The sequence below is a fragment of the Eptatretus burgeri genome, chromosome 7, assembly GCF_056783735.1.
Source record: "Eptatretus burgeri isolate ZD-2024b chromosome 7, Ebu_testis_v1, whole genome shotgun sequence".
In the NCBI taxonomy this organism is placed as follows: Eukaryota; Metazoa; Chordata; class Myxini; order Myxiniformes; family Myxinidae; genus Eptatretus; species Eptatretus burgeri.
Genome location: NC_140967.1, coordinates 4,523,985 through 4,533,974, shown reverse-complemented (window position 1 = coordinate 4,533,974; position 9,990 = coordinate 4,523,985). Strand labels below are relative to the sequence as shown.

General features: G+C 50.3%; 1 protein-coding gene across 1 annotated transcript in view; it reads right to left on the bottom strand.

The window, feature by feature from the left end:
• Positions 1–9,990, bottom strand: part of TATDN3 (TatD DNase domain containing 3) — a 111,483-nt gene that overhangs the window by 52,225 nt on the left and 49,268 nt on the right. The window lies entirely within an intron of this gene.

Genomic DNA, 9,990 nt, shown 5'->3' with positions numbered 1-9,990 from the left:
TGTGTGTGTGTATGCGTGTGTGTGTGTGTGTGTGTGTACATGTGTATGCAATGTTATCCAGGCAAAAAAAGCACTCCTTTCCCATTGTAATTCTCTGCAGACTACTGCAGTTGGACCTGTTATCAACTATAATATATGAGAGTGCAACTCTCATATACTCTAGTTGTCACTGCACCATGTTTGCATGTATGTATGCATATATGTGTATATGTATGTATGTAGCTGAAATAGCACCCCCTGGTGGTGTGTGTGTGTGTGTGTGTGTGTGTGTGTGTGTGTGTGTGTGTGTGTGTGTGTGTGTGTGTGTGTGTGTGTGTGTGTGTGTGTGTGTGTGTGTGTGCGTGTGTATGCAATGTTATCCAGGCAAAAAAAGCACTCCTTTCCCATTGTAATTCTCTGCAGACTACTGCAGTTGGACCTGTTATCAACTATAATATATGAGAGTGCAACTCTCATATACTCTAGTTGTCACTGCACCATGTTTGCATGTATGTATGCATATATGTGTATATGTATGTATGTAGTTGAAATAGCACCCCCTGGTGGTGGTGGTGGTGTGTGTGTGTGTGTGTGTGTGTGTGTGTGTGTGTGTGTGTGTGTGTGTGTGTGTGTGTGTGTGTGTGTGTGTGTGTGTGTGTGTGTGTGTGTGTGTGTGTGTGTGTGTGTGTGTGTGTGTGTGTGTGTGTGTGTGTGTGTGTGTGTGTGTGTGTGTGTGTGTGTGTGTGTGTGTGCGTGCCCAGAAGTGGATCGGAAAATGAAGCTCGATTTAAATTATAAAGATATATGTGCACACAAAATAATTTAATTTCAAACAAATTAAACAATGCAACTACCACCGAGCATGCTTATATGAGCTGTTTGAGAAGAACAATACTTTAGTGCCCATCATAGACGGGCGATTCGGTGAGTCGTATCAATTATTGTATGTCAAGTAGGGAATATAGCCAGGATGGCAACAAACAATGAGTGACCACTTAGAAAATAAAACACAGGATTTTTAACCTCCAAGAAATAAACATAAACAGCACAACCGGCCTTATGTCTTCATACAAACAATATTATTGATATAGATTATTACTGCTGTGTAGCACGGAGTCTTCATACTCCCTGCTAGCAATGCATTATTAAAGAAATACTCCATAATATCATTCAGTGCTATAAATTACCGAGGCTGCGAGGATAGTCCAGGAGGGGAGGAAATTCGAGTTTGAGCTGTCAAGACTGTTTGATTCCCATAAACACAATAACCCACCATTATGCTTCACGGGCAGGGTGAGTTACATCATGAATATGTCACCCTTTGAAGACGTTAATCCAACCGGTTCACTTGTAATTACTTTTGGAGACGTTAAACCAACTGCTTCACTAGTATTTGCTAATAGATGTTAAAATCCCACAGTACGTTTCAAAAAAGGAATAGACCATCACGTGCTGGCACGCTGACCAATTTCCAAATTGCTGCCCTGGTTGAAGGCTGCTTCGGCATACCATGATGTGTCCTGTGTCCATCATTTATACCTGGAAACATTCATGACCGGTCGAAGGCACACCTGAAGCCACCTCACCCCTCACTCCCAACCCCCAAAAAGGGTAAGGGAACAACATGAACATCCAACAAAGTACACAAATCAACAAATACATTCACTGATAGTTCATGCTCGTTAAATAAAAAAACTAAAAGTATCAAAGATAAGAAAAGTCCAAGGGATTGATTCAACAAGCTCAATAAACGTTCAAAAGTCAAAACACAAATTCTCATCCAGTGTTCGAGGCTTTGATTGAGGGACAGTTATGAGCACATGTACAAACAGGTCCATGAATCACAATCACTGTGAGATGTTGTACGGGATCTAAAGGAGTGAAATCAGGAACATTTACTCCACAATCGTGTACATCTTGGTTTACATCACATCAAGGTCTCTATCCTGACACAACGTCCTTCGCGACAACATTGCTGCGACGCAAACAAAATCGTGGCTTGGGTAATGTTGTCATGTTGTCCTCATAATACGCTCCCTATGCTGGCAGGTAAACATAGCTGGTGCATTGCATAAGCACATACCTTACAAGCTGATGATCCATCTGCTTGTGACAAACTACTGCACAGTTTCCATTTTCATATGGCTGAGCTAATGCAACAGATGCAATGATTTAAACACGTTGCGACAAGCAAACCAGCACACTCGGGGTTTTGGACGACATTGTTCGAACCAGTCCTTGAACAAGAATCATCAACAAAATATTACAATACAGCCATTATTAGCCTTTCCTTTGGAGAGGTATATTCATTGGCCACCACCTAACTGTTTCAGTGCTCATCGTTCTTTACTACGAACTAGCAGATTGTACGCAACAACAATGGGATGGTGTCTGATAGGATGGGAGGGAAATAAAACAACAACAATCCTGTGATGCTTGGACTTGATGTTCCATCCACCAGAACGCCATGGCGTCATTAGGCCTGGTTAATACCTTGAAAGAAGGTGTACTATCGGCTGGAACAAATGGAAAGAGAAGGAGTTGGAAGCAAATAAAGATGTCGTGAACAGAATTTTAAGACTACGATGATGGATGATGTGCAAAGTAGAGTGCGAAGAGATCCGAAACCATGGACAGACATACACGGTCATATTGTTGCGGGCCGGCGGGGTCGGGTGAGAAGACCACTAAGTGGGGGAAAGCTACGTCGATTCCCACCAGACTCCCCGGAATTGTAGGCCGTCGCTCACAGATAATTCCATGATGCGGCAGGTCGCTTTACCGACCATGGACTCCAATACCTCAACCGCGTGGCGTAGGGTCCTCTTGTCTAGGATCAAGTTACCTAATTAACCACGCGGTTTCGACTACCGGGGAACCACGCCCTCGGTACGCCTTGCCCGAACCAGATCACTCTACCAACTACGGATCACCTTTCCGGATCGGATGCAGCCGAGCGGCGCTGCCAAGGACGTACCGGCTCGAAGAAGAGGATTGTTGGGAATAAAGACCCGGTTCAACTTAGATCCGAACCATGCTGGACCAATGGAGGAAAAGACAAAGGCAAGCTGGGAACATTTATACAATTATTATTTATTTACAATAGACGGGGAAAAGCATGTGGCACAACAAAAAGGTTTATTCGGAATGTAATGCAGGGGAAAGATGAGAGAGGTGTGGTGCGGCAATTTTACAAGCAACTTACAAAAGCGGACACAGTGCAGACTTGACGCGAGATTAATAAAAGCAACAACTACAACAATGAAGATCTTATACAGGTTTATCTAACGGACAGGCGCCAACACACTCAGACACACACTCAGACACACACTCAGACAAAATAAACCCAATGAAATGAAAAGGGACCTTTTGCAGCCAGGGACGGAGGGAGTTGAGGTCACAGTTTCTGGTACCTGAGCGTTTCGGGGGAAGGGATGCTCCGTGGTGCGGCACCAGAAAAAGTTGTGTGGTTTGGTCCACAACCGCACACGTGGTAATCGTGTCTGGCGGAGTCCAAAGAGGCGAGAGATGAGCAGTAGGCAGGACCAGATAAGAAGCTTGGTCGAGGTCGTGTGGGCGAGGACCAGTACAGTAGGCGGGCCGTCGAGGCGAGACGTAGGCAGAGCCAGGCAGCAGGAACACTTTCACAACAATTCTCTTCAATCTCTCCAACTTGCAATTCTCTTCAACGGACCAAACAATTCACAATTCTAACTCGACCTCTCCAACGACCCGCAAAACCAACTCGACCCAACTCTGAGGATTGCTCCGTACTTTATAGATCACGGAGCTCGGGGAGGAGCCATGGCGAAACCGTCATCGTCCGATTCGAGCATTCCGATTGGACCGGGCCTTCCTGTGGTCCGCCTTTCTGGGTGGGGTTTCAGCCAGACGCTAGTTTGGCCCGCCCACCTGAGTGCAAAACGAACGTGATTCACCGCTCATGTCTGGTTTGGAGTAGACTCTGGAATACTCAAAGCGCCGGTCTACTCCATGGTGCACGTTGCGATTTTGCCTCAGAAGCGATCGTTGGGGAGGGTACCGTGGGTTGTCGTGGATTTTGCCTCAGTAATGAAATGGAGTGGGGATAAAATAAAAGGGAAAAATGATTTAATAACCCAACTAAAGCCCATCGCAACGCACCCCAGTGTCTTCCCACTAAACACAAGGAAGGGATATAACAACACGTATATTAATGGAATAACTGACTCGGGACAACTGTATGTTGTATGCATACGGTTCCGAGAACCGTAACAATATTATTGATGTAGATTATAACTGCTGTGTATGATAGTTAGAGTATATCCATCTAATTTGTGGCTCGTGAAACTATTGCAATGAAAAATGTGAAAAAAAAAATTGTAAAATTCAGCAAATCTCTACGTATGTAAAAACATTTGAACCTTATGGAATCGAAAAATGCTTGGGCAGTTGCCCTCAAATTTTTGCACATGTGCTCAGGGGTACCCAGGGTCATATCATGGACTCAAAATAAATCCCCTCCCCACGAGGGTAAGGAGATGACTTGCAGCTTTTGTCCATACATGTGGCAAAGTACAAGTGGTTTAACCACTGTCGCCTGCCAGAGGGAGGGGAATTGAGATTGGGGAAATGATGACAGACATGGATGGCATCGTGCAAGTGATCGATACCATATTTCAATCCCAGAGGGAATGGGTATTACCAGTGCTATGAAGCAAGAATGATCCATTTGTTCACCAGGGCTGACAGGATGGCCGAGAGTTACCCCAGGGGGCTCCATCTGGCCATCCCCCAGGTAGATGCCTGGCCCATCCCCATATCTTTGAGACGCCGATCAACCTGCTGCAACCACGAGGCTCGTGGTCGGCCCATTGGCCTCCTCCACTCATGACGCTCCCTCGCTGAGAGAATCTGGTGAGCAGGATCAGCGTCAGGAAAATGAGCCACATGTCCATACAGCCGCAGCTGATGCTCACGGACGATGCAGATAACAAATCTCATCCGAGTCTCTCTCAGGAACCGCTCGTTGAACACAAAATCCGAACAGCAACAGCCAAGGATTCACCGAAGAGACCTGGTACCAAAGGAATTTAAGTCCTCATCTCAGATCCCTGGTCAGAGTCCAAGTCTCACATCTATCGAGCAAAACTGGAAGAACCAAGGACCTGAAGACTTGGACTTTCGTCCTCCCGCACCGGCACCGACAGTGCCACAGCCCATGTCCCAGTGAATCCATGACTCCCCAGGCCCGAACCAGATGTCTATTAACCTCTGGCTCACAGCCAGCAGAGACGTGAATATCACTGCCAAGGAAAGTGAATCTCTCCATGACCTTAACATCCTCATCACAAACAGATACAGACATGAGAGCACCATCTAAGATGTCATTGAAAGCCTGGATCTTAGTTTTGACCCAGGAAACCCATAATTCCAGTGGCTCTGACTCATTCAGCACCTCGAGAGACCCAAAAAGGATATCTAGAGTCTCTGCAAAGATGACTGCATCATCTGCGAATTCAAGGTCAGAGATCTTGACATTCCCAAATGATGCACCGCAGCTTGATCTCTCCGACATCCTCCACAGAATCCAGTCCATACAAGCACTGAAAAGTGTGGGGTCCAGTACGCACCCCTGACGAACTCCAGTAACAAATGAAAATGAGTCAGAGATGGTACCACCACATCTCACAGCACTCTCAGTACCAGAGTATAGTTCAGACATCAGATCGAACAGTTTTGGTGGCACCCCACAAGGACCAAAAAATCTCCAGAGGGCATCCCGATTCACTGAATTGAACACTTTACAGAGATCAACTAAGGCTGCAAGCAGCCCCTGCCGAAACTCTCATCTGCGTTCGGTGAGGATCCGAAGAGCAAGGATATGGTCAATCCTTGACCTCTTTGGTGAAAAGCCTGACTGCTCCGGGCACTAGTGCTCAAGCAGATAGTGGCGAACCCTATCTTGAATTATCCGAGAAAACACCTTGCTCGGCGCTGAGAGCATCATCACCCCTCGGTAGCTGTTGCAGTCCTGGGGATCACCCTTCCCTTTCCAGAGAGGGGCAACAAGGCCCCTCTTCCAGTCAGTTGGGATGATGCCTGTGTTCCAGGCAGAGCACAGAACTGCATGCAACGACACGAGTACAGCATTTCCACCAGCCTTGAGAAGTTCGGCATGGATGCCACAGATCCCAGGAGCTTAACCCCATTTCAACCGGTTCACCGCAGTCTGTGTTTCCACTAGCGAAGGTGGATCGCAGTTGATTGGAGGGCCAGCAACAGGAATTGTAACACCCATGACATCCAACTCAACAGCTGGTGCATCAGCCTGGTACAGCCGCTCAAAGTAACTTGCCCAGCGGGCCTTCAATTCGGACTCTGTCAAGATCCCACCACCCTCAGCTCAAACTACATCACACCAAGGGATGGGTTTGGAGGAACGCAATGCTCAAATTCCCCTGTAAACAGGACGAGAATCACTTGACCACAGGTGATGCTCTACCCCCTCACAGATTCCTCACACATAGGCCTCCTTGTTCACTCTCAGCACATGTACAGTTTTGTGCCTCAACTCCCTGAACAGCTCAGCTCTGCCATTAACCCTGGCCCTGCAACTCTGGTCAATTGTATTCGGTGTCCCTTGAGAGAAAAATAATTCTTCTTCGTTCTGCAATGAGTTCCAAGATATGCACCGGCAACATCAGGGAATGTGGTCTTGAAGGCACTCCACAACTCTTCAGGATTCCCCAAAGCACCCAGATCCCTCAAATCCCCACTCAGCATGTTCGCAAACTCCTCAGCTACCCTGTCATCCATGAACTTGCCAACATCCAGCCTTGGCTGGGATGGTACCATTCTCCCAGATTTAGGCTGCAACTTCAAAGTTGCTACCACAAGCCTGTCGTCAGTCTTGAGGAACTGAGCCTCCGGTAGACCCTGCAGTTCTGGATCATCCTCCAGCGACCATCAACGAAAACATGGTCAATCTCTATTGCCACCCCACCAGCGTTGGAATACCAAGTCCAACGATGAGCCTGTGGGTGCTGAAACCATGAACCAGTCACCCTAAATCCATGAATTCTTGCAAAGTCAAGGAACTTAGTGCTATTCTGGTTCACAGTTCTCGACCCAAGGGGACCAACACACGTCTCATAACCATCCCTATCGGTTCCATTTGATGCATTGAAATCCACAAAAACTGGAAGATTATCTCGTCTGGGGCACTAATCAATCACAGACTCGAGCGCGGCATGTAATACGTCCTTCACTATGATATGACTCGCCTCAGTCGGAGCATATGCAGAGACCAGGGAAACAACACCCAAGGAGTGATGAATCCTTAGTCTCATAAAACGCTCGTTGACCGGTGTTACCTAAATTATGAATGAAGTCAGCTCATTGGACACAGATACAGCAACTCCTTGGGCATAGTTTACCATCTGTGACCAGACCAATGGTAGGTGCAACCACCCGCCATGATCTCGCCACTATCCGGTCTCCGAACGTCAGAGATCTAATCTGGCTGAACCTGACAACAAACTTGTCTTTGGAAATAACTAGACTGAGGGAGCTGTATGTTGTGTGCAATTGCCTTCAGGGCCGGTTCTTTGAACCTCAACAATATCATCACCCTTTTATCAAATTCCCTTGTCTGTGGGATACTCTTCCCACTGATGTTGTAAACAGTTATTATCTTTAGTCTAAACTCTTATGAAGAACCTTAAAAAAAGCATTGGTTGGTGTCAGATGTGACCGACAGCTCATCATAACTTACTCATCCAGATTTATTTTACGTCAGACTGAAATTATAAGTTTTCTCCTTTTTGAATATACTTGTGCAATTTTAACTTCTTTTAGGTTTGTGTTCAATGTGTAATTTTGGGGGGATTTTTGTTTAGCGCCAGGAGAGCTACTCGATAGAGATTCGGTTCATTTTTTAGCAATCTTTCAGGGGCGCAGTGTATGTCTTGATGTACGTGTGAAATCTACACTAATAAATGTCTGTGTGTGTGTGTGTGTGTGTGTGTGTGTGTGTGTGTGTGTGTGTGTGTGTGTGTGTGTGTGTGTCGGTGTGTGTCAGTGTGTGTCGGTGTGTGTCAGCGTGCGTCAGTGTGTCTCCTCCATTACTCCAAAACCATAAAACCTAGCAGCCTGAAACTTTGCATGCATACGAAGATAACTCCAAGAAAGTGCAAGACTGAATATTGGGTGTTTGGGTTCAATAAAAGAAAACCCTTTTGAAGATAATTTACGGCCTTATTTAATTATATCCTTCATCAGGTGATCCTCAGCCAACTCGCTCTCTGGGGTCTTAAGGCGTTTCCTTGAAAACCTCGCTGGGGTCTGAAGCCGCCATGTTTTTTGGCCTGCACAACCATGTCTTGACTTAGAACAGGCCGCAACGATTTAATAATGATAAAGTATTTTTTCCATGCTCTGTCGCCCTGAGCGAGCGGTTCGTGCTCCGTCGCCCTGAGCGAGCGGTTCGTGCTCCGTCGCCCTGAGCGAGCGGTTCGTGCTCCGTCGCCCTGAGCGAGCGGTTCGTGCTCCGTCGCCCTGAGCGAGCGGTTCGTGCTCCGTCGCCCTGAGCGAGCGGTTCGTGCTCCGTCGCCCTGAGCGAGCGGTTCGTGCTCCGTCGCCCTGAGCGAGCGGTTCGTGCTCCGTCGCCCTGAGCGAGCGGTTCGTGCTCCGTCGCCCTGAGCGAGCGGTTCGTGCTCCGTCGCCCTGAGCGAGCGGTTCGTGCTCCGTCGCCCTGAGCGAGCGGTTCGTGCTCCGTCGCCCTGAGCGAGCGGTTCGTGCTCCGTCGCCCTGAGCGAGCGGTTCGTGCTCCGTCGCCCTGAGCGAGCGGTTCGTGCTCCGTCGCCCTGAGCGAGCGGTTCGTGCTCCGTCGCCCTGAGCGAGCGGTTCGTGCTCCGTCGCCCTGAGCGAGCGGTTCGTGCTCCGTCGCCCTGAGCGAGCGGTTCGTGCTCCGTCGCCCTGAGCGAGCGGTTCGTGCTCCGTCGCCCTGAGCGAGCGGTTCGTGCTCCGTCGCCCTGAGCGAGCGGTTCGTGCTCCGTCGCCCTGAGCGAGCGGTTCGTGCTCCGTCGCCCTGAGCGAGCGGTTCGTGCTCCGTCGCCCTGAGCGAGCGGTTCGTGCTCCGTCGCCCTGAGCGAGCGGTTCGTGCTCCGTCGCCCTGAGCGAGCGGTTCGTGCTCCGTCGCCCTGAGCGAGCGGTTCGTGCTCCGTCGCCCTGAGCGAGCGGTTCGTGCTCCGTCGCCCTGAGCGAGCGGTTCGTGCTCCGTCGCCCTGAGCGAGCGGTTCGTGCTCCGTCGCCCTGAGCGAGCGGTTCGTGCTCCGTCGCCCTGAGCGAGCGGTTCGTGCTCCGTCGCCCTGAGCGAGCGGTTCGTGCTCCGTCGCCCTGAGCGAGCGGTTCGTGCTCCGTCGCCCTGAGCGAGCGGTTCGTGCTCCGTCGCCCTGAGCGAGCGGTTCGTGCTCCGTCGCCCTGAGCGAGCGGTTCGTGCTCCGTCGCCCTGAGCGAGCGGTTCGTGCTCCGTCGCCCTGAGCGAGCGGTTCGTGCTCCGTCGCCCTGAGCGAGCGGTTCGTGCTCCGTCGCCCTGAGCGAGCGGTTCGTGCTCCGTCGCCCTGAGCGAGCGGTTCGTGCTCCGTCGCCCTGAGCGAGCGGTTCGTGCTCCGTCGCCCTGAGCGAGCGGTTCGTGCTCCGTCGCCCTGAGCGAGCGGTTCGTGCTCCGTCGCCCTGAGCGAGCGGTTCGTGCTCCGTCGCCCTGAGCGAGCGGTTCGTGCTCCGTCGCCCTGAGCGAGCGGTTCGTGCTCCGTCGCCCTGAGCGAGCGGTTCGTGCTCCGTCGCCCTGAGCGAGCGGTTCGTGCTCCGTCGCCCTGAGCGAGCGGTTCGTGCTCCGTCGCCCTGAGCGAGCGGTTCGTGCTCCGTCGCCCTGAGCGAGCGGTTCGTGCTCCGTCGCCCTGAGCGAGCGGTTCGTGCTCCGTCGCCCTGAGCGAGCGGTTCGTGCTCCGTCGCCCTGAGCGAGCGGTTCGT